The sequence below is a fragment of the Rhinoderma darwinii genome, chromosome 5 (assembly GCF_050947455.1).
Source record: "Rhinoderma darwinii isolate aRhiDar2 chromosome 5, aRhiDar2.hap1, whole genome shotgun sequence".
NCBI classification, from domain to species: Eukaryota; Metazoa; Chordata; class Amphibia; order Anura; family Rhinodermatidae; genus Rhinoderma; species Rhinoderma darwinii.
In genome coordinates this window covers 250,569,402-250,593,674 of record NC_134691.1, presented here as the reverse complement: position 1 = coordinate 250,593,674, position 24,273 = coordinate 250,569,402, and the positions used below count along the sequence as shown (strand labels likewise).

Sequence of the window (24,273 nt, the reverse complement as noted above, 5' to 3'; positions counted from 1 at the left end):
GTGATATTTAGTTAAAACATAGAGCTAGTCTTACACATAAGACAAAAGTTACCAAACCCGCAGGATCTGCCTATGACCTAATGTGTATGGGGGCCTCCCAACTCTCCTCTGACAGCAGATATTGTGGGGGAAGAAGGATTGGCTATGTTGTATTTTACATGTCCGATCTTTATTCCTGTAAGGGATAAGTCACTGCCAGAAGGATCAAGCAGTAGCTTTTTCGCCTCCCCCTATTAAAATAAACATGCACACGCAAGTTAATGTTGGAGTCTGTAGAAATAGCATGCGTGTGTATGGCAAACATAACAGTTAATTTTAAAAAATTAAGGTTTTCAAGCTAAAGTTTATCTACATACAGTATGCACAGTTAGAAATCACTGTGTAGTGTCTAAAATATATATGTCTGTGTACATGAGAAATAACACTATTTCTGGCCATTACATGACTTCTATATGGAATTTTTGTGCAGGTTCTATCTCTAATTTTCTATTTTGTCTGAGCTAGTGGGTGGAGCCTAACTGCTATCATGTCTTTAATACACAGCCTATATAGAAGAAGATAATTCTGCTCTCCTATCTCTATCACATATATAGAAGCTGCAGCAGCATGGAGCAGATTATACAGCAGTAATGAGTAGTGTAGCGATGAATACAGAACTGGGGTGAGACAGTTAAACTAGAAGCAGCAGCAACATGGAGGACATTATACAGCACTTGGCTGAGATATAACACTTACTAGAAGCTGCAGCAGGGCTGCGTCTCTATCTCTCTCACTGCAAATTCTCCTGCTCTCCTCCTCCCCCTCCTCACTCCATAATATGATTCCTCAGTGAGCTGATGGTCCATCTCTTCTTAAGGAGATGAATATAGCAGTAAATTCAGAGTGAATGAACAGTTAGGAGGGATTGGGGAGGAAATGAGCCTGAGAAGTGGAGAAAGGGGCATTTTTCTCTAATAAGATATATTTCAAATTTTCTTATATTCAATTTTACTATTGCTTTATTCAAAGTTTACTGAACAGTTAGTGCCCATTTGAAGGAACACTTTGGACAAAACTGAAATTCTGTGTTGTTCCTAGTGCAGTGCCTGAGTGGGTGGTGTATGACACAGAAATTCTCTCTTTGGTGTTATTGGGCTCAAAGGTAATCTTATAAAGAGCAAAAACGTCTCTTATTTTTACTTTCTAAATCTCTGCAAAAGTTGTATGTTTGTCCAGTAACTTCCATGGGATTGTCTGCACTTGGAATGATGGTTTTGAGGTTATATGAAACAAGCTAAAATATATGCCTGTGGCATTTTTGGTAAACTGTGCCAAACCAAATGATCAGGCCATAGAGCTAATCATTTCGGAATATTTCCTTGGAAACAATTCTGCGGTTTGTTTAATTATGACACAAATCAAACTGTTTCTGAGGCTTTTTCAACAGAAAGAGAAGTGAGGATCTGCAGTACAAATTCAAACTATACTACCATGATAGCAAAAAAGCTAAAACATCTACTGTGGCTTCAGTAGTAGATTAAAACGAACACTGAAGCATCTTGTGCAGCATGCCATAAAGTACCCTGGTATACAAGACGCAGGTAAAGAATAACTACTCTCCATCTATGGATAAATTAAGCACCGTGTAATAAATTATGTTTTACTCATATTTGCTTCTATTCAACAAAATAGTGAACGTGTTGTTTCTGCGGCATAAGTAATGCTGCATGATAAACAGAGCACACCTTTGTAAAGCAGCCGAGACAGCAAAGCTATAACAGAACGAAAGCCGCTGTGGTTTCTGCAAAATATGTTTTACAGTCATACCATGGTATAAAACAACGTTGTTAGTAAGAACCCCCATGATAGAGCCCATTCCCTCAAGTCATGAATACTGTTGATGCAATCAAGAATAAGACCTCTTATAGTGAAAGACCTCTCTTTTATATTACAAAAACAACTTGCATTACAAGCATTTAATTGGAAAGCAGATGTTGTTAAATTTTTACTTTTTAGGTGAACTTTCTCTTTAAACTGCTTTCATTTAGGCAGCTAGAAGCAGAATAAATTGAAGAATTACCTTGAAGAATATTTTATTTTGCTTTAAATGTTTAATAGAAACTGACATGCTTGAACGTACAATATCTACAGACTATAAGACCCACTAATAAGTCATTAATTAATTTTCGGCTAAATGTTACTGAAAACTAAATACAAATTTAGTTCTACACTGTAAGCTACCCTGGAATATTTTCTTGGAAAGTCCTTGTGAATTGCTGGGATTTATATACATGAATAATTATGCTCGGACTGAAGCACTAACCCAAACTCTAGATGTAGATATGGCCAAATTTGGACAATTTTTCATCAGGTCCCATGAACAAGCTTGATGACTGGGGAATACTGTTTATTTGACCATTTGAGACTAGCCTTCCACGTTCTATTACCACATAATAATCAGACAGATCATTGACTTAAAGGGGTATTCCAGCCCTTAGCATTTTTCACCTATACACTGGATAGGTGAAAAATTCTAGATCTGTGGTCGAACCCTGGTCTCCCATTCCCCCATCTGCAAGTGAAGGGCTAGGAGGAGTTTGAACAGAGCAGAGGCCGGAATTTGACTGCCATTCGGTAAATCTCACCAAAACTGAACCTACCCTTTACAAAGTATTTCTGGTCCATTAGTGTTGGTCATATTTAATATCTTGATAGAGGGGCTACTTGTTCCCTCAGTACCCTGCGCTGGATCTGGCTACCTCCTCCCTACCTCTGACTGCTAGTAACAGTGTTTTTGCTTTTGATTGTCATACCCCAAAACCAGTGAACTGCTAAGCTGTAACATCACTGTGTAAAAAGTCCAGGTAGGACTGTAGAGGAGCTTCTCCTATTAGTGTATGTGCACACGATAGCAGGCAATTCCGTCTGAAAAGACAGACTGTTTTCAGGAGAAAACAGCTGCCTCTTTTCAGCCGTAATTGCTCCTCCTCGCATTTTGCGAGGCTTCTCTGACAGCCGTAAATTTTGAGCTGCTCTTCATTGAGTTCAATGAAGAACGGCTCAAATTACGTCTGAAAGAAGTGTCCTGCACTTCTTTTGACGAGGCTGTATTTTTACGCGTCGTCGTTTGACAGCTGTCAAACGACGACGCATAAATGACAGGTTGTCTGCACAGTACGTCGGCAAACCCATTCAAATGAATGGGCAGATGTTTGCCGACGTATTGTAGCCCTATTTTCAGACGTAAAACGAGGCATAATACGCCTCGTTTACGTCTGAAAATAGGTCGTGTGAACCCAGCCTTACAGTGTCTGCAGAAATGGATAAATCAGTTTGCTGCAGGAGTTTCCCTACATAAAGATAGAACTTCCCATGTGTTACATATCCTGGTATTTTTCTTACCACAGCCACTGAAAGTTTGCTTAAAACTCATGACTTAAACTGATGATCATCTGAAGGCAGTGTGATCCCTGCCTACTGCAAAGTATCCAGCAAATTCATGAAAATCTTACTGTATGTAAATAGACTGAAATGGTACAAAGGCTCATCACCTCTTACTCAGTGGCGGACACAGACTGCAAAAGGCCCCTGTGCAGATAATGTGCCAGGGCCCCCCCGCCCCCCCCCCCAATACCGACAAAGTTACCTAAACATATATATGCATATAAAAATAAACCTTACTAATAAAAATTATGAAGGAAGATTTATATTGTACATTTTATTACCAGTTTAGAACACAAGTAACACATTTTTTTCCGGGTTAAATTCTTATCTAAACTAAGTCCCTAAATGTGGGCAAAGAAAATGAAAAACCTATACTCACCTCCTCCGGCGCCTCCGTTCCCCCTCCGCAGCCCCTATCCCTTTCTGTGTTTACAAAGCTGCTGTGGTGACGCGCGGTCGATGGCACATGACCGCTGCAGCCAATCAATGCCCTCAACAGCGATTTGCTGTGGAACTACTGTCCTCAGCAGCACACCAATGAGGAGTTATTGGCAGCAGCGGTCACGTGCCATCGGCAGCGCGTCACCAGTGCAGCCTTGTACACTTGTAACACAGACCGAGACAGGAGGATGGGGGCTGCGGCGGGTGAACGGAGGCGAGGGAGGAGGTGAGTATAGTTTTTTTATTTTCTTTGCCCACATTTAGAGACTTAGGTTAAATTGAATCATTGAATATAACACAAAGCACTCATGCAACTGAGATGCAATAATTTAGATGATCTTATCATGCTTAGCTTACTGCACTGTTACCTATCAAGCAGGACTGAATCTCAAGATATCTACAGAGGGGGCTGTATGGCGTTATCTACAGGGGGGACTGTATGGCGCTATCAACAGAGGGGGCTGTATGGCGTTATCTACAGGGGGGACTGTATGGCGCTATCTACAGAGGGGTCTGTATGGCGCTATCTACAGGGGGGTCTGTATGGCGCTATCTACAGGGGGGACTGTATGGCGCTATCTACAGGGGGGACTGTATGGCGCTATCTACAGGGGGGACTGTATGGCGCTATCTACAGGGGGGACTGTATGGCGCTATCTACAGGGGGGACTGTATGGCGCTATCTACAGAGGGGGCTGTATGGCGTTATCTACAGGGGGGCTGTATGGCGTTATCTACAGGGGGCTGTATGGTGTTATCTACAGGGGGGACTTTATGGCGTTATCTACAGTGGGGTCTGTATGGCGTTATCTACAGGGGTTCTGTATGGCGTTCCCTACAGGGGGGGTCTGTAGGGAAAGTCATACAGCCCCCCCCTGTAGGGAACGCCATACAGACCCCCCTTTAGGGAACGCCATACAGACCCCCCTGTAGGGAACGCTATACAGCCCCCCCTGTAGGGAACGCTATACAGCCCCCCCTGTAGGGAACGCCTTACAGCCCCCCCCTGTAGGGAACGCTATACAGCCCCCCCCCTGTAGGGAACGCCATACACCCCCAATCACTCAAAAAAATGCGACCTACAGTGTGAAAAGACAAAAGACATGTATCCCCTATCCACAGGATAGGGGATACATGTGTGATCGCTGGCATTGATAGGGAGAGCGGGGGACCGAAAGTCCCCCGAAGTTCTCCATCACTCACCTCTGACTTCCGGTGTCTGCGCAGCTCAAGTGTGACCGGCGCTCCATTCATTTCTACAGAGCTGCCGACACAGACCCCGGAAGTCCGAGGTTTGTGATGGAGAACTTCAGGGGACTTTCGGTCCCCCGTTCTCCCTATCAATGCCAGCGATCACACACGTATCCCCTATCCTGTGGATAGGGGATACATGTCTTATGTTTAATGGCAGAGCGGGGAGATACTCCCTGCTCTGCCGTAGTGTTCCGTGGCATCGCGCTGTAGCAGCCATAGCGGCAGCTAGCGGAGATTCCGGCCAAGGTGGGGGCCCGTGCCGGCAGGTGACGCGGGCCCCCTCATGCCGCGGCCCCGTAGCAGCCGCTACGGCTGCTATAGCAGTAGTTACGCCCCTGTGTTAGGGGGAGTTCACACTGAGGTTTTTTTCGCGAAAAACGTCAGAAAGTGCCTCCCATTGAAATCCATGAAATTTTTCCTGCGAGCAGTAAAAACCGCATGCGGGAAAAAGAAGCGCAATGCCCTTTCTTCGGGCGTTTCTGTCTCTGACTTCCCATTGACAACAATGGCAGGCAGAAAATGCGTTTTTTGCTGCGTTTCCCTGCCCACGGCCCGATGGCCGAAAAACGCCACAAAAAAACGCAATGAAAAACGCGGGAAGTGTTCTACCGGCAGGTCAAAATATGCCTCAAAATTCCGGAAGGAATTATGAGGCAGATTTTTCTACATAAAAACTTCTCCCTTCTGACATGAACTTTTTAACTTCATCTACCTGTCCTCTGCAGTCTGCACGTCCTCCACTCGTCCTGTGTCTGTCCTCCGCTCATCCTATGAGTTCTCCGGCAGTCCTGACTGTACTGTCCAGCCGCCCGAAGTCTTACGTCGCACCGCCCCCTGTCCTCTCCCCTGCCTGAGCGCTCCTCCTACCACCAGCATCGCCGTCCTGTCCTATTCATCTGTGCCAGATTGGCAGTGCAGTGTAGCGGCTATCACCGGGCCCGGGCACCCGCCCCCTCCCTCCCGATTGGTAGTGCAGTGTGGCGGCTATCACCGGGCCCCCGCCCCCTCCCTCCCCTCATGCCTAGTGTTGTGATGCTACTAGGCATGAGGGGGCCCGTGCCGCCAGGCCTGGTACATAAAATGTAATGTGCCTGTCAGGGCGACACGGGCCCCCCCATGCCGCGGGCCCCGTAGCAGCTGCTACGGCTGCTACTGTGGTAGTTACGCCACTGAACGGGCCCCCTTCCCACGCGGGGCCCTTGTGCAGCTGCACCGGCTGCACATGCGGTATGTCCGCCCCTGCTCTTACTATAAAGCCCAGCAAGTTACCAATACCCTGTCAGGAGAACATTTCATAGATCCTGTGTGTTGCATTTATATAGTTAGGCAGAGAACAATGCATTGTTGACCGTATTAGCAGTCGTACGTTACACCCAGCTGTTCTGGAGTGTTTCTTGTAATGTAGCCGTAAGGTGGTTCTGGAAAAGCTTACAAGAGCAGAAGGAGTTTAGAAGTCAAGTACTTAATTGTACAAGTAGTTATCATACTTTCTAACTTGGACAATACACATCTTTAATAATTTTAAATACCTATTTGATTGCAGACAGCCTGCAACACATATGTAGTCAATTATAAGAGAGTCTTTTAAATATCACTGTTTGGAGCCCACTCGGAGTAATGTGGACTACGAAAAGTCCCTAGTTGTGTACATCTTCTGTTGTCAAGTTGTTTAACGTATCCATATATATTGCAGCACATTTACTTTTTAATCAATTTTAAATATTGTCAGATTAAGAAAAAATATTTAATCAAAAACATTTTCTAAATAACCTTTTTTGCATTTAAGCAATGTTTAGAGTCAAGGTACTTAGAAAAAAATCTGGATCTTAAACCACAATGTTTAATGGGTAAATAAAACGGATCCATTTACCAACCTATGGGAGTGCTGCCATCATTTGATTTTTTTTAGTGCAGAATCGTCAGTATAAAATACTGTCTAGATATGAATAAAAATGGTCCAGGTGCGCAGGGTTACTAGGACAAAAAATGTAAAAGTAAATATTTGTCCATTTTAATCTAATAACTTTTTACAAAGAATAGGCAAACAAAGATCAGAAGAACTGGATAAGAAGAAATCAAATGGGTGCTGCATGCCTCCTGGGTCACAGTCCAATGTCCCTTCAATGTAGCAAATGGAAAATGAGGCAGCACAACCAACTAAGGCTTCGTTCACATCTGCATCAGGGTCCAGTTCTGATGTCCTGTCGGAGCTTTCCATCAGAATGGGACCCTGACTGAAACAAACGGAAACCAGTGATGTCACACGTCAACTCGCACATGCGCAATTATGTTGATAAATACACTGTGTGCCATCATGAGTATGGAATGAGCCCTATCCCAGTGCTACTTCATTTCTGAGGCCTGTGTTTCAGTCAAGTAGCACACTAGGGCCATATATCGGATATTTCTAAAAACTGCAGGATCAGGTGAGTTGTGTCAATCAACACTTGCTGTGCTACAAAAAAAAATATTAAAATTCAATATCTGCATAAAAAAATGAAATTTGTAAATTTCACTTTTACTTTGCTTTCATTCCTGTGAAGCGCCCAAAGGGGTAAGAAACTTCCAAAAGGCTGTTTTGAAAACTTTGATGGGTGAAGTTTTTAAAAGGGGTGATTTATAGGGAATTACTGACATATAGACCCCTTAAAGCCACTTCAGTACTGAATTGGTCCTTAAAAAAAATAGGTATTAGAAAGGTTCTTGAAAATGTGAAAATTCCTGCTAAAGTTCTAAGCCTTCTAACATTCTAGCAAAATAAAATGACGTCAAAAAAATGATGCCAACATAAAATAGACATATGGGAAATGTTAACTAGTAATTATTTTGTGTGGTATGACTATCTGTCTTACAAGCAGATAAATTCAAATTTAGAAAATGTAAATGTGTCCAATTTCATCAAAATGTTGGTGTTTTTCACAAATAAACATGGAATATATTGACCAAATTTCACTACTTACATAAAGTACAATGTGTCATGACAAAACAAACTTACAATTATTTGGATAGGTAGAAGCATTCCAAAGTTATTACTAAATAGTGACACATATCAGATTTAAAAAATGAGGCTCTGTCGGGAAGGTCAAAACTGGCTGAAGCAATTGGTTAAACTAGACAGCACCAAGAAATTTCTCTGTTGATCTTCCTTCCTCACTAATTTTCTCACCTAAAACACAGCTAAGCGAAACATCTGTCTACAATGTCTTCATCGTTTCCTTCCATTAGCCCTTACAGCAGTTATTCCTGTGACACTTGGGGAACCGTACGGATGAGACTATTACAAACTAATGACATAACAGGAGATTCCAACTCGATAATTACAGTTTCCTCCCTACATTACTTCAATCTTTCAATGTGTTAATAGGCAGTGGGACATTTCATACACATATTCCTAAGCTGCACAGTTAACAATATTTTACAGCATTTATAGTCATATTTAACCTTCTCCAAACTCATCTTCTGTGGCTTTTTTGCTATGTAAGAATAAGAGCCAACGGCTCTGCATGAGTTATAAAGCTCATTCATAAGATGTGTCCCTCCTGCATCTAGCGGAATAATCACATCACACTACTAGTGTCTCTCTCAACATACAATACACAGCTGCCACTACCACACCCTTCCTCTCATTGAACATGTGGCCATATTGCTTGTTTATATATACATGCTGAGTTGCAGCATCATACTTTCAGTTGTAGCCAGCAAAAACATGCTACTTGTAACAAGCTGTTCTCTAAGGTGCCCCATCTATATCCAAACTGAGAAATATATTTATATATATATATATATATATATATATATATATATATATATATATATATATGTATGGATACACACAGACATTAGTTTGGATTCACTAAGAAATGTCTTTGTTTTTTAAAGAACTGACACTTTATCAAAGTGCCATTGTATCTTCTGCATTTTTTGTAAATTTAATGGCAATATCATGACATATTATTTTATCTCATATAACTGTTCTATTAATCAAACTCTGCATTCATTAAAGTATCCTCCATTTTAACAATTATTATTTTGCAAGCATTTGGACTTCTAACAGCAAGTTTTTGAATATATTCAGGCGAAGTTTCAACCAACGACTTCTGTAGCTTTGTCTGGAAGGTGCAACTTTTCTCCCGACCTTACAGTGAAACTCATTTCAGAAGTGCTCAAGGTTGAGATCTAATGATTGTGTCAGCCAGGCCATCAAAAAACATTTACGGTACTGTGATTGCAGGGCTACAGTGGATGTGCCCATATGAGCACTTGCAGGGTGGCAGCTATGTGCCATTCCACAGCAACTTTTTAACGATACTTGTAAGCCCAGCATTCCAGAGTCATCTCTTTACTGTTACAGATGACACTGGCATTTGTCATGTACTATTTAAGAAACTTGCAAACTCAGGACCTATATGGTATTTGTTACGCAACCTGCAGGCTTGGATGTACTAATTGATTTTGTTAATCTGGACCTTCCACTTTTTTTTCTTACCCCTCTTCAGTTTCTTGGCAATCTGAAACATTCAATATGTACTATTTCACAAAACAACTATAGACGGATATGTTTCTTGTGAAAGCTGTTTAGTTTGGCAATGTTTCAAATTTCCACATGCATTTTTACCATAAATGTGTTCAAAAACAAAATTACTTTTTTTAGTGACACAAAATATGTGTTATAGAATTGTAAGTTGAGCAATTTCCCCAAGGCTGCTGGAGACTGCTGGGAAAGAATGTGCAAATTAAACCGCAACTTGAAATCCGTCACAATTATGATCAACAGAGTCTAAGGCTACTGTAAGGTTTTCGGCAAAGCCGACCGCAAGGTGAGATGGTCTTTGCTGCATAGAACCCAGGTTGTCTTAGCAGAGTTCAGTGTTGGATAAGAGGTGCAATGCAGGCAATACCTGAACAGGATAACCAGACAGCCAGAGGGTAAACAGAAAGTCCAAAACAGAGCAAGTGGAAATCAGGTACAGCAGAGGTCAGAAACAGCCGAGAGCAGATAATCAAAATCGATAAAGAAGGGGTTAACTAGAGACAAGCTGAGGTCAGTTTCCAAGAAGTCCAGAAGTCATAAGTACAGGGAGTGTCAGAGCTTGATCAGAACACCGGAAGACTAGGAGAATCACAAGCAAAGACCAGGTGGAGGAAGCAGATATAAATACAATCCCACACCTAATTGGCAGATAGACAAAGAAAAGACATAGGCTCAAAGTAAAACAGAACCGCCCAGAAGCTAGAACAGTAGTCATGGTGATCTTTAGGGAACAGGCATTTTTTCTAACAATATGCTAAGATACAATTATTATACATTCACCGAATTTAAAGTATTTAATTACAAACTCCTTTAAGATATCCTAATTTCAGTGACATAAGGCCCTTTTACACAGGCCAATGATCGGCCAAGCGAGCATTCATATGAACGCTCATTCCCGATCATTGCCCTTTGTAAACAGGGGAACCGCTGATCTGCTCGTTTATGCAGAAATACATTTTATCGTTGTCAGCAGCACATCTCACTTTGTAAACAGGGAGGTGTGTTGCCAACATGATAGAAACGTATGGGAACGAACGATAGTAGTAATGATTGTTCCTCCCCATACATAACCAATCATTGCTCCTTGTGAAAAGAGCAAACGCGCGCCGATCAACCATCGGTCTCATTGATTGGCGCTCGTTTTCACAGCACATATCAGGCCGTGTAATAAGATCTTAATTGCTAAATAATTTATGTGCACTTCAGGTGCTGAGATGTCGCTTGTCTCATTTCTCTTTTAGGGTATGTTCACACGAGGGCGTCCGTAACGGCTGAAATTACGGGGATGTTTCAGCCTGAAAACATCCCCGTAATTTCAGCCGTAACGGTATGTGCAGGCGCTTGAACGCCGCGTCATTTACGGGCGTAATTAGCGCTGCTATTCATTGGAGTCAATGAATAACGTCTCCAATTACGGCCAAAGAAGTGACAGGTCACTTCTTTGACGCGGGCGTCTATTTACGCGCCGTCTTTTGACAGCGGCGCGTAAATACACGCCTCGTGTGAACAGACAAACGTCTGCCCATTGCTTTCAATGGGCAGATGTTTGTCAGCGCTATTGAGGCGCTATTTTCGGACGTAATTCGGGGCAAAAACGCCCGAATTACGTCCGTAAATAGGCCGTGTGAACATACCCTTAAAGGAATCTAGCATCAGAAATGATCTATCATTTTTTATTTTTGGTGATGTTTTTGTTGAATTTTCCATGTCACTAGCTATATGAATGAAATATTACAGTTTTCACACTGGCCACTGAGCACTCATAATCGGCTTGTGCTGTGTACACTGGTGAAGGGCTAGCAGTCATCTAATTATCACCAGAGGGCTTGATTATAATGAAAAGTAACAACTCTATTAGAAAGTTGCAGCTCAAATATACGTCCCTGCATACAGTAGTTGTCTACTTTCCCAGATTGCCAGTGAGTCTCCTGAAATAAAGGTCTCCGGAACTATAGCAGAGCAGACAAATCTCCGGCAAAATTCTGCTGACAGTCCCCACTAGGGGGAGTTAGTTGCTTATGTACAGTGAATCCCCTCCAAAAGACTACCTTTAAGAGAATACCACCACTTTATCCAGACCAGAATTCCTGTGACAGATTTAAGTTTTGTCATATCCTATGTATGCTTGCGATCTTCTTTGAGAGGACTGCCCCCCTAGAACACCATTTTTCAGTACAAGTTTGAGGTCATCTTATATGACTTATAGAGCCACACAGACCCCTTGTAGATAGTGCCACACACCCATTGAAAATAGTGCCAAACAGCCCCCTTGTAGATAGTGCCTCACAGCCCCTCTTGTAAATAGTGCCCCATAGTCCACTTGCAGATAGCGCCTAACAGCCTACTTGTACATACAGCCGCACACAGTCCCCCTTGTAAATAGTGTCGCACAGTCCCCCTTGTAGATAGTGCCACACAGCACCCCTTGTATAGCGTGCCACATAGCCTACTTGAAGATAGTGCCACACCCCCATGTCAATAGTGCCAAACAGCCCTCCTTGTAGATGATTCGACACACACCCCATGTAGATGATGCCACACACACCCCGTGTCGATGATGCCCCCACATACCCTTGTAAATAGTGCCACATACACTCCTTGTAGATAGTGCACACCAGCCCCTTTGTATATGATGCCACACACACCCCTTGTAGATGATCCCACACACCTTTGTAGATAGTGCCACACAAACTCCTTGTAGATAGTGCCACACAACCCCTTGTAGATTGTGCCACACAGCTCCCTTGAAGATAGTGCCACACAGTCCCCCTTGTAGATAGTGCCACACAGGCCCCCCTTGTAGATGATGCCACACACCCCTCGTAGATTATGCCACACAAACCCCTTGTAGATTGTGCCACATAACCCCCCTTATAGACAGTGCCAAACAGCTCCCCTTGTAGATAGTGCCACACAGGTCCCGATTGTAGATGATGCTACACACCCCTCGTAGATGATGCCACACACCCCTCGTAGATGATGTCACACACCCCTTGTAGATACTGCCACAAAGGCCCCTTGTGGCTTGTGCCACACAGCCCCCTTATAGATAGTGCTACACAACCCTCCTTGTAGATAGTGTCACACAGCCCCCATTGTAGATAGCGCCACACCCTCACCCTTGTAGAGAGTGACACACATCCCCCTGTAGATAGTGTCCACAGTAGACAAATAAAAAAAAGACCTGTATACTCACCTAGCCTCGTTCCCACGATGAACGTAGCTGCAGAGTCTTATTCTCCTCAGTCCTGAAGCCCCTGAGATGCCGACATGGGACCCTTGCATAGGCTGGCGTAGTCCAGTGACATAATCCCACTGGCCTGCAGTGATCATGTCCTAGCATCTTATAGGCTGCAGGCCTACCAAGACCTGTAGTCTAGTGAATCGCAGAGCAGGGAGCTCAGCTGATAGCTCCCTGCTCCGCCATAGAATTCAATTGTATCTGTGTCCTGAGGACGCAGATAGAGTTGAATGTGGCAGTCGCCTGGGGATCCGGGGCTCTGGGCCAAAAATTTGAGGCTTGGGCTCCAGATGCCCGATGCTAGCGACGCCACTGGTGACACATTTTTCTGCCTATATTTATGAAGGCACTCTTCTGGCACAGTTTATGAGGGGGCACTCTGTTTAGTCTGTTCTCAAGGTTACTTTGATGCTGCTGTTAACAGAGGTAATTTAGCTATAATTAAGTCCCTGAAGTTAATTATTATAAGAGCTTTTATGGTTTCTTGTTGCACACTTCTTAGAACTCAAACCGGAGCAGGTATAAAAAGGGTTAAATCCACAACACCCAAGTATACATATAAAAACAAAGAATATACCGCTCTGATGGTTTTGAAACGTCAATCCAATGAGGTGTGCTTGGAGAGTGTCACTTTCCCCAGCACATATGCAGATATGACAAATAAAGTCCAAATGTTGCATGTTCCTCTTGAGACCTGTAGTTCTATGAGGGTGGTTCAAATCTTCCAAAAACTTTCCACTATACGTAGTGTTCACAGGTGACGGATTCTATACTTCTATAGATTTAAGAACAAAGTATAGTTCAACACTTTTTGGACAAGTTATCACTCCACACAATTTATTTCTGTACTCACAAGAGATAAAAAGGTTTCAGACATATCATAAGTGTTTAAAACGCAGCCTGTCAAACAATACCAGTCCGACCATGGGTTTCGCCCTTCTGGCTTCTTCCGGGGCTTGTAAGTGTTGTTGTTAAGGATCTGCCAGGCACAGCTTCTGTATCCACGCCCATAGGTAATCAGTCTGCACCTGCTTCTATGTCTGTGAGACTGACTCCATCTTCCACCACTCAGGATGGCAGGCTTAGGAGTGGGAGAGCCTATCACAGCCTGGCCAGACGGAGCTAGCTCCCGCCCTCTGTCTATTTATACCTGCCTTTCCTGTTCCTCCTTGATTGTGATTCTTCTCTGTTGGTTGCATGGCCCTGCTGCAGCTTCTTGAACGACTTGTCCCTGCTTCGTATTGTCCCTGGCTTACTGACTACTCTTCTGCTCTGCGTTTGGTACCTCGTACACTCCTGGTTTGACTCGGCTTGTTCACTACTCTCCTGCTCTGCGTTTGGCACCTCGTACTCTCCTGGTTTGACTCGGCTCGTTTACTACTCTTGTTGCTCACGGTGTTGCCGTGGGCAACTGCCCCGTTTCCCTTTGTTCTGTGTTTCCTTGTCTGGTTGTCTGTCGTGCACTTACTGAGTGTAGGGACCGTCGCCCAGTTGTACCCCGTCCCCTTGGGCTGGTCGTTGCAAGTAGGCAGGGACTGAGTGGCGGGTAGATTAGGGCTCACTTGTCTGTTTCCCTATCCCTGTCATTACATAATTACAAGCCATATACCTACTCTACCCTGGTCCCTCACACCACTATGGACCCCCTTGAGACCCTGGTTCAGCAAATGCAGGGTCTCTCCCTACAGGTCCAGGCCCTGGCTCAGAGGGTCAACCAGCCTGATGCTACCATGGTAGTGCCCCTCACCTCACCTCTTGAACCCCACCTCAAGTTGCCTGACCGGTTCTCAGGGGACAGGAAGACTTTTCTCTCCTTTCGGGAGAGTTGTAGGCTCTATTTTCGTTTAAAGCCCCACTCCTCAGGTTCTGAGAGCCAGCGGGTGGGTATAATTATGTTCTGGCTCCAGGAAGGGCCCCAAGAATGGGCTTTCTCCTTGGCTCCTGACGCCCCTGAACTTTCCTCCGTTGATGTTTTCTTTTCTGCTCTCGGACTCATTTATGACGAGACTGACAGGACTGCCTTTGCCGAGAGTCAGCTGGTGACCTTACGTCAGGGTAAAAGACCTGTTGAGGAGTATTGCTCTGACTTTAGGAAGTGGTGCGTAGCTTCTCGGTGGAATGACCCTGCCTTAAGGTGCCAGTTTAGGTTGGGTCTGTCGAACGCTCTGAAAGACCTGCTAGTTAGCTATCCCTCTTCTGACTCCCTAGACCAGGTTATGGCTTTAGCGGTACGACTTGACCGACGTCTCAGGGAACGACAACGTGAACGTTTATGTGTTTTCTCCTCTGACTCCCCCATGATGCCTCCCGAGGTTCCGTTGCTTCGTTCTTCCACGGAAGACTCAGAGGTACCTATGCAACTCGGGGCCTCCGTGTCCCCCCAACAACGTAGAGAGTTCCGCAGGAAGAATGGTCTCTGCTTCTATTGTGGGGATGACAAGCATCAAGTGAACACCTGTCCTAGGCGTAAGAATAAGCAGCCGGAAAACTTCCGCGCCTAAGTGATCATCGGGGAGGTCACTTGAGCGCACAGGTATTTCAAGTAAATATGAAACGTAATAAAATCTTGCTTCCCTTTCAGGTCTCTTTTGGTGGTAGGTCTGCTACCGGTAGTGCCTTCGTGGATTCAGGGTCGTCTGCTAATATCATGTCTGTGGAATTTGCTATGTCTCTAGCTATGCCTTTGATTGATTTGCCTAAACCTGTCCCGGTAGTGGGTATCGACTCCACTCCTCTTGCTAATGGTTATTTTACACAGCATACCCCTGTTTTTGAACTCCTTGTTGGCTCCATGCATTTGGAGCAGTGCTCTGTACTGTTGATGCAGGGATTATCATCCGATTTGGTTTTAGGCCTTCCCTGGTTGCAGTTGCATAATCCTACATTTGACTGGAATACTGGGGATCTTACCAAATGGGGTAATGAATGCTTGACGTCATGTTTTTCTGTTAATTCTATTTCTCCCCCTGAGGAGGTGAACACCCTACCTGAGTTTGTTCAGGACTTCGCTGATGTTTTCTCTAAGGAGGCCTCCAAAGTGTTAGCTCCTCATAGAGAATACGATTGCGCTATCGATTTGGTACCAGGAGCTAAGCTCCCTAAGGGTAGGATATTTAATCTCTCTTGTCCTGAACGTGAAGCCATGAGAAAGTATATCCAGGAATGCCTGGCCAAGGGTTACATTCGCCCCTCTACTTCTCCGGTAGGTGCTGGCTTCTTCTTCGTAGGGAAGAAGGATGGTGGTCTTAGGCCATGCATTGACTACCGTAACTTGAATAAGGTCACTGTAAGGAACCAGTATCCCCTTCCTTTGATTCCTGATCTCTTTAATCAGGTTCAGGGGGCCCAATGGTTCTCTAAGTTTGATCTACGGGGGGCGTATAACCTTATCCGCATCAAAGAGGGGGATGAGTGGAAGACTGCGTTTAACACGCCCGAAGGTCATTTCGAATACCTCGTCATGCCCTTTGGGTTGTGTAATGCTCCCGCGGTCTTCCAGAATTTCATAAATGAGATTTTAAGAGATTACCTGGGGGTATTTCATGTAGTGTACCTTGATGACATACTTGTGTTTTCCAAGGACTGGTCCTCCCACATTGAGCATGTCAGGAAGGTGCTCCAGGTCCTTCGGGAAAACAATAAATACCTATAACTGTATGTGAGGACAAATAATGACACCCCAAAGGGGAGAAAATAATAACATCACATGCCACAAGAGATTTGCAAAAAATATATATCCTTTATTACAATAAATACAAGAACATAATGGCCATCAAGACCTAAAAACCACAAACAATTAAAATACACAGAGTGGACAACATAAGGCTACTCAAATGATGGCATATATATAGTATTTAGAATATGCCATACAGGGTCATTGTGACAGTCATGCCTTAATCGTATGTAATAAGCGTATACTGAAACAAAAAACATGTAATGAAGACCCTAATGAGAAATGATATGCAAAGAGGGCTAAATAGCCAACACTGTATTAGCAGTGTAAATGAAGTTGTATAGATACCAGGATATCACCAAGAGATTTCAATAGGTCCCAGGAGCCATACCAACCAGTGTTTTGCATAACAGGCCAAACTAATGAATGTCCACTGCAAGAGCCCCGACGCGCGTTTCGCGGTAGCTTTTTCAAGGGGTGCTAGCTAGTGAGGTGACCTACAATATATTTATACTAAGCAATAAGAGAGGTGTGTTCGCAGGTAGCAAATGATAGCACAAATCAGCAATACAGAACACTATGCCCTTCATCTGCTTGAGCTCACGCAAAGCCTTAAGCTGGGCCCAAGATAAATGGTCATAACCACGGTCTTGTGGAAGCTTACGAAGCTCATCCACCACCATTCTGAAAAACATCTCGATTGATGGATTTAATGACAAGGGGGGAAAAGTGGTGGACCTAGGACGAATGGTATCAGGAAACCTACCAGCACTAACATCCTGCTCCTGGAGTAAAGACTCTAGCGCCCGGACCGCTTCCAATTCTTCTTGTACTGTGAAGAGATGGTGAGGTTCATTTTTAGAATAGTATTTTTTATATATTAGTTTACGTGCAAATAAAAACACATCCTTGATGGCCAGAAAATCATCAAAGCCTGTCACAGGACAGAATGACAACCCCAAAGATGCTCCAGGTCCTTCGGGAAAACAAACTGTTTGCGAAGACCGAAAAATGTGTGTTTGGGGTGCAGGAGATACAATTTTTGGGTCAAATCCTCACTCCTCATGAATTCCGCATGGACCCCGCCAAGATCCAGGCTGTGGCGGAATGGGTCCAACCTGCCTCCCTGAAGGCGTTACAGTGCTTCTTGGGGTTCGCTAATTATTACAGGAGATTTATTGCTAACTTCTCGGTCATCGCTAAGCCTCTTACGGACCTCACTCGCAAGGGTGCTGATCTCCTTCACTGGCCTCCTGAGGCTGTCCAGGCTTTTGAAGCCCTTAAGAAGTGCATTATCTCGGCCCCGGTGTTGGTTCAGCCCAACCAAATGGAGCCATTTATCGTGGAGGTTGACGCGTCCGAGGTGGGAGTGGGGGCTGTCTTGTCCCAGGGTACCAGGTCCCTCACCCATCTCCGTCCCTGTGCCTACTTCTCCCGGAAGTTTTCGCCCACTGAGAGTAACTATGATATTGGCAACCGCGAACTCTTAGCCATTAAATGGGCATTTGAAGAGTGGCGACACTTCCTGGAGGGGGCTAGGCACCAGGTAACGGTCCTGAGACAATCTCGATGGGCGTTATTTTTTACCAGATTCAATTTTTTGGTTACCTATAGGGCTGGGTCTAAAAATATTAAGGCTGATGCACTGTCGCGTAGCTTCATGGCCAGCCCTCCTTCGGAGGAAGATCCTGCATGTATTTTGCCTCCAGGTATAATCATTTCCTCTATTGATTCTGATTTAGTCTCCGAAATTGCTGCTGATCAAGGTTCAGCTCCCGGGAACCTTCCTGAGAACAAGCTGTTTGTTCCCCTGCAATTCCGGCTAAGGGTACTTAGGGAAAATCATGACTCCGCGCTATCTGGTCATCCAGGCATCCTGGGTATCAAGCACCTCATTGCCAGAAACTATTGGTGGCCTGGGTTGCCTAAAGACGTTAAGGCCTACGTCGCCGCTTGTGAGGTTTGTGCTAGGTCCAAGACTCCCAGGTCCCGACCAGCGGGCTTACTACGTTCTTTGCCCATTCCCCAGAGACCTTGGACCCATATCTCCATGGATTTTATCACCGATTTGCCTCCATCTCAAGGCAAGTCGGTGGTGTGGTTTGTAGTAGACCGCTTCAGTAAGATGTGCCACTTTGTGCCCCTCAAAAAACTACCCAATGCTAAGACGTTAGCTACCTTGTTTGTCAAACACATCCTGCGTCTCCATGGGGTCCCTGTCAATATTGTTTCTGACAGAGGGGTACAATTTGTTTCTTTGTTTTGGAGAGCCTTCTGTAAAAAGTTGGAGATTGATCTGTCCTTCTCCTCTGCCTTCCATCCTGAAACTAATGGCCAAACCGAGAGGACTAATCAGTCTCTAGAACAATATTTAAGGTGTTTTCTCTCTGACTGTCAATATGATTGGGTCTCATTCATTCCCCTCGCCGAATTTTCCCTTAATAACCGGGTCAGTAACTCGTCAGGGGTCTCCCCCTTTTTCTGTAATTTTGGGTTTAATCCACGGTTCTCCTCCGTTTCACCTGGTAGTTCCAACAATCCCGAGGTAGAGGTCGTTCATCGGGAACTGTGCACAGTCTGGGCCCAGGTTCAGAAGAACCTAGAGGCGTCCCAGAGCATACAAAAGACTCAGGCAGATAGAAGACATTCTGCTAACCCCTTGTTTATGGTCGGGATCTGGTGTGGCTATCGTCAAAGAACTTGCGCCTTAAAGTCCCGTCCAAGAAGTTTGCTCCCCGGTTTATAGGGCCGTACAAGGTCATTGAAGTCCTCAATCCTGTCACCTTCCGACTGGAGTTGCACCCATCTTTTCGAGTACACGACGTGTTTCATGCCTCCCTGCTTAAACGCTGCTCCCCGTCCTTGGCTCCCTCGAGGAAACCTCCTGTCCCCGTTCTCACCCCTGAGGGGGTAGAATTCGAGGTGGCCAAGATTGTGGACAGCAAGATGGTCCAAGGCTCCCTCCAGTACCTGGTCCATTGGAGAGGATACGGGCCTGAGGAGAGGACTTGGGTACCCGCCCGGGATGTTCACGCTGGGGTATTGGTCAGGAGGTTCCACCTTCATTTCCCCAATAAAAGGGGGGTACTGTTAAGGATCTGCCAGGCACAGCTTCTGTATCCACGCCCATAGGTAATCAGTCTGCACCTGCTTCTATGTCTGTGAGACTGACTCCATCTTCCACCACTCAGGATGGCAGGCTTAGGAGTGGGAGAGCCTATCACAGCCTGGCCAGACGGAGCTAGCTCCCGCCCTCTGTCTATTTATACCTGCCTTTCCTGTTCCTCCTTGCTTGTGATTCTTCTCTGTTGGTTTCCTGGCCCTGCTGCAGCTTCTTGAACGACTTGTCCCTGCTTCGTATTGTCCCTGGCTTACTGACTACTCTTCTGCTCTGCGTTTGGTACCTCGTACACTCCTGGTTTGACTCGGCTTGTCCACTACTCTCCTGCTCTGCATTTGGCACCTCGTACTCTCCTGGTTTGACTCGGTTCGTTTACTACTCTTGTTGCTCACGGTGTTGCCATGGGCAACTTCCCCGTTTCCCTTTGTTCTGTGTTTCCTTGTCTGGTTGTCTGTCGAGCACTTACTGATTGTAGGGACCGTCGCCCAGTTGTACCCCGTCGCCGAGAGCGGGTCGTTGCAAGTAGGCAGGGACTGAGTGGCGGGTAGATTAGGGCTCACTTGTCTGTTTCCCTATCCCTGTCATTACAGTTGTACTAAAATTACATAGTTAAATGGCCGCTAGCTTACAATCTTATAAGCATAATTTTATATTTTTTTAAAATAAAAACAGATCAATAATACAAGTAAATTCCTTTTCAAATAGTATAAGATATATCTTAACCCCTTAAGGTCTAATCCTATTTTGACCTTGTGGACACAGCCGATTTTTGCACATCTGACATGTGTTACTTTATGTGGTAATAACTCCAGAATGTTTTTGCCTATCCAAGCGATTCTGAGATTGTTTTCTCGTGACATGTTGTACTTTATGATACTGAAAAAATTTTGTCGTTAAATTCAATATTTATTTGTAAAAAACACCAAAATTTAGAGAAAATTTGCAAAAATCTGTATTTTTCTAAATTGTAATGTATCTGCTTGTAAAACAGATAGTAATACCACACAAAATATTCACTAGTTAACATTTCCTATATGTCTACTTTATGTTTGCATCGTTTTTTGAACGTGCTTTTATTTTTCTAGGATGTTACAAGGCTTAGAACTTTAGCTGCAATTTCTCGCATTTTCAAGAAAATTTCAAAAGGCTATTTTTTCAGGGACCAGTTCAGTCCTGAAGTGGCTTTGAGGGCCTTATGTATTAGAAACCCCCTATAAAACACCCCATTTTAAAAACTGCACACCTCAAAGTATTCAAAACAGCATTCAGAAATTATTTGAACCCTTTAGGCATTTCACAGGAAATAAAGCAAAGTAGAGGTGAAATTTACAAATTTCAATTTTTTTTTACGAAATTCATTTGTAATACAGTTTTTTCTGTAACACAGAAGGTTTTACCAGAGAAATGCAACTCAATATTTATTGCCCAGATTCTGCAATTTTTAGAAATATCCCACATGTGGTCCTAGTGCGGTAAAGGACCGGAACACAGGCCTCAGAAGCAAAGGAGCACCTGGTGGATTTTGGGGCCTCTATTTTATTAGAATATATTTTAGGCACCATGTCAGGTTTGAAGAGGTCTTGGGGTGCCAAAACAGTGGAAACCCCCCAAAAGTGACCTCATCTTGGAAACTACACCCCTCAAGGAATTTTTCTAGGGGTATAGTTAGCATTTTTAGCCCACAGGTTTTTTGCTAAATTTATTGGAACTTGTCTGTGAAATTGAAAATCTACTTTTTTCTGAAAAAACATACGATGTTTTCATTTTTACAAGGAATAAAGGAGAAAAAGCACCCCAACATTTGTAAAGCAATGTCTTCCGATTACGGCAATACCCCATATGTGGTAATAAACTGCTGTTTGGACCCACGGCAGGGCTCAGAAGGGAACGAGGGCCATTTGGATTTTGGAGCGCAGATTTTGCTGGAATGGTTTTCGGTGCCATGTCGTGTTTGCAAAGCCCTGGAGGGATCATAACGGTGGAAACTCATCAAAAGTGACCCCATTTTGGAAACTACACCCCTCAAGGAATTTTTCTAGGGGTATAGTTAGCATTTTGACCCTACACGGTTTTTGCTGAATTTATGGGAATTATGCTGTGAAATTGAAAATCTACATTTTTTCTAATAAAATGTAGTTTTAGCTCAGATTTTTTCATTTTTACAACAGATAAAGGAGAAAAAACACCCCAATATTTGTAAAGCAAACTCTTCTGAGCACAGCAATACCCCATTTGTGGTAATAAACTGCTGTTTGGACACATGGCGGAAGTTAGAAAGGACGGAGCGCCATTTGACTTTTGGAGCTCAAGTTTTGCTGGAATGGTTTGCGGCCCCATGTCACATTTGCAAAGCCACTGAGGGGCCAAAATAGTGCAAACCCGGCAAAAGTGACCCCATTTGGGAAACTATACACCTCGTGGAATTTATCTAGCGGTATAGTGAACATTTTGACCCCACAGTTTTTTTGCTGAATTATTGGGATTATGCAGTGAAAATTAAAATCTACATTCTTTCCACTAAAATGTTGAATTGTTTTCATTTTCACAAGTAATAAAGGAGAAAAAGCGCCCCAATAATTGTAAAGCAATTTCTCCCGAGTACGGCAATACCCTATATGTGGTTATAAACTGCTGCTTGGATACACCGCAGGGCTCAGAATGGCAGGAGTGCTACTTGGCATGTAGATTTTGGTTTATTGTTTTTTGGGCGCCATGTCGCATTTGCAGAGCCCCTGAGGTACCCGTACAGTAGAAACCCCTGAGAAGTGACTCCATTTTGGAAACTTTACCCCTCAGGGTAATCATCTAGGGGTGTACTGAGCATTTTGATCCCACAGGTGTTTCATAGATTGTATTAGAATCAGGCTGTGAAAATGAAAAAAAAAAATTTGTCCCAAAAATATGTAGTTTTGCACCCAATTTTTTTCCCCACAAGGGGTAATAGGAGAAAAAACAACACATAAATTGTTACCCAATGTGTGGCCCTAAACTGCTGTTTGGGCACATGCCAGAGCTCAAAATGGAAGGAGTGCCATGTGGCTTTTAGAGCAGAGATTTTGATGGACTGGTGTAGGGGCGCCATGTCGCATTTGCAGAGCGCTCTTAGGTACCACAGTAGAGTGTAAAACCATGAGAAGTGACCTGATTTTGTAAACTACACCCCTCAAGGCATTTATCATTTGCCTGGACATATGACAGGGCTTAGGAGTGAAAGGCGCATGTGAGACCTATTTTGGTGATTTTCGCAGCATTAGCCCACAACGGCAGGGCTCTTGGGTCAAATAGTAAAACAAACCCCCAAGTAGTGACCCCCATTTTGGAAACTGCACCCCTGAAGGCATTTTATTAACGGGTGTAGTGAGCATTTTGACAACACATATTTATTTTTTTTCTATTAGAAATTAATGCTCAGTGGATGGTGCAAAGTGAAAATTGCAAATTTCAACAGGTATGTGCCATTTTAGTGCACAATATTTTGTGCCCAGTTCGTGCCACTGAAGACAAATACCTCAAACTGTTAAGCGGGTTCTCCCGGGTATGGCGATGCCATATATGTGGACATACACTGCTGCTTGGGCACGCTGCAGGGCTCAGAAGGGAGAGCGCGCCATTTGGCTTTTGGAGCGTGGATTTTGCTCGCTAGTTGTTCTGTTTGGGGTTTTGCTGGTATTTCAGTTTATGATGTGGGGGAATATGTAAACTGTGCGGAGAACATCAGGGGTATAATAAGAGAGTATAATAATGGTGTAAATAAATAATAATCCGCAGATATGTGGCCGGTGTCGCACTGATAAATGGCGCCTGATCTTATCCGCTTTTGGACACTTTGCACATTTTGCATCGCCATATTCTGAGAGCCAAAACGTCTTTATTTTTTCTCCCCCGGAGCTGGGTGAGGGCTTATTTGTTGCGGGACAATCTGTAGATCTCATTGGCACCATTTTGGGGTACATGCGATTTTTTGATCACTTTGTATTTCATTTTTTTGGCAAGCCAGGTGACCAAAAACCTGCAATTCTGATGTTTTTTATTATTTCTTTTTTTACGGCGTTCGCCATGCGCTATGAATGACAATTTTACGTTATTCTGCGGGTCGGTACGATTACGGCGATACCATATATATATAGTTTCTCTTATGTTTTGCAGCGTCTAAACGATAAAATCACTTGTTTCAAATAATTTATTTTTGGTGTCACCATATTCTGAGAGCCATAACTTTTTTATTTTTCAGTAAAAAAAGCTGTGGGAGGGCTTGTTTTTTGCGGGACGGGCTGCGTTTTTTAATGGTATAATTTTGGGGTACATGCAACTTTTAGATCCCTTTTTTTATTCTGTTTTGCAAGGGGTAGTGACTAACAAACAGCGATTCTGGAATAGTTTTTTATTTAATTTTTTTACGGTGTTCACCGTACAGGTAAAATAGCGTGATATTTTTATAGTTTGGGTCGTTACGGACGCGGGGATACCACATATGTGTACTTTTTTTATGTTTTTTAGTTTTTCCTATAATAAAAGACTTATTATAGGAAAAAAGGCTGTTATAGTGTTTTTTAACATGAAACTTATTTTTTTTTACTTTTTTACAACAT

At 43.8% G+C, this 24,273-nt stretch overlaps 1 protein-coding gene across 2 annotated transcripts in view; it reads right to left on the bottom strand.

Moving 5' to 3' along the window:
- The window catches only part of SUGCT (succinyl-CoA:glutarate-CoA transferase), a 1,185,368-nt gene that overhangs the window by 418 nt on the left and 1,160,677 nt on the right, over positions 1-24,273 (bottom strand). The gene's annotated exons all lie outside the window — the stretch shown is intronic.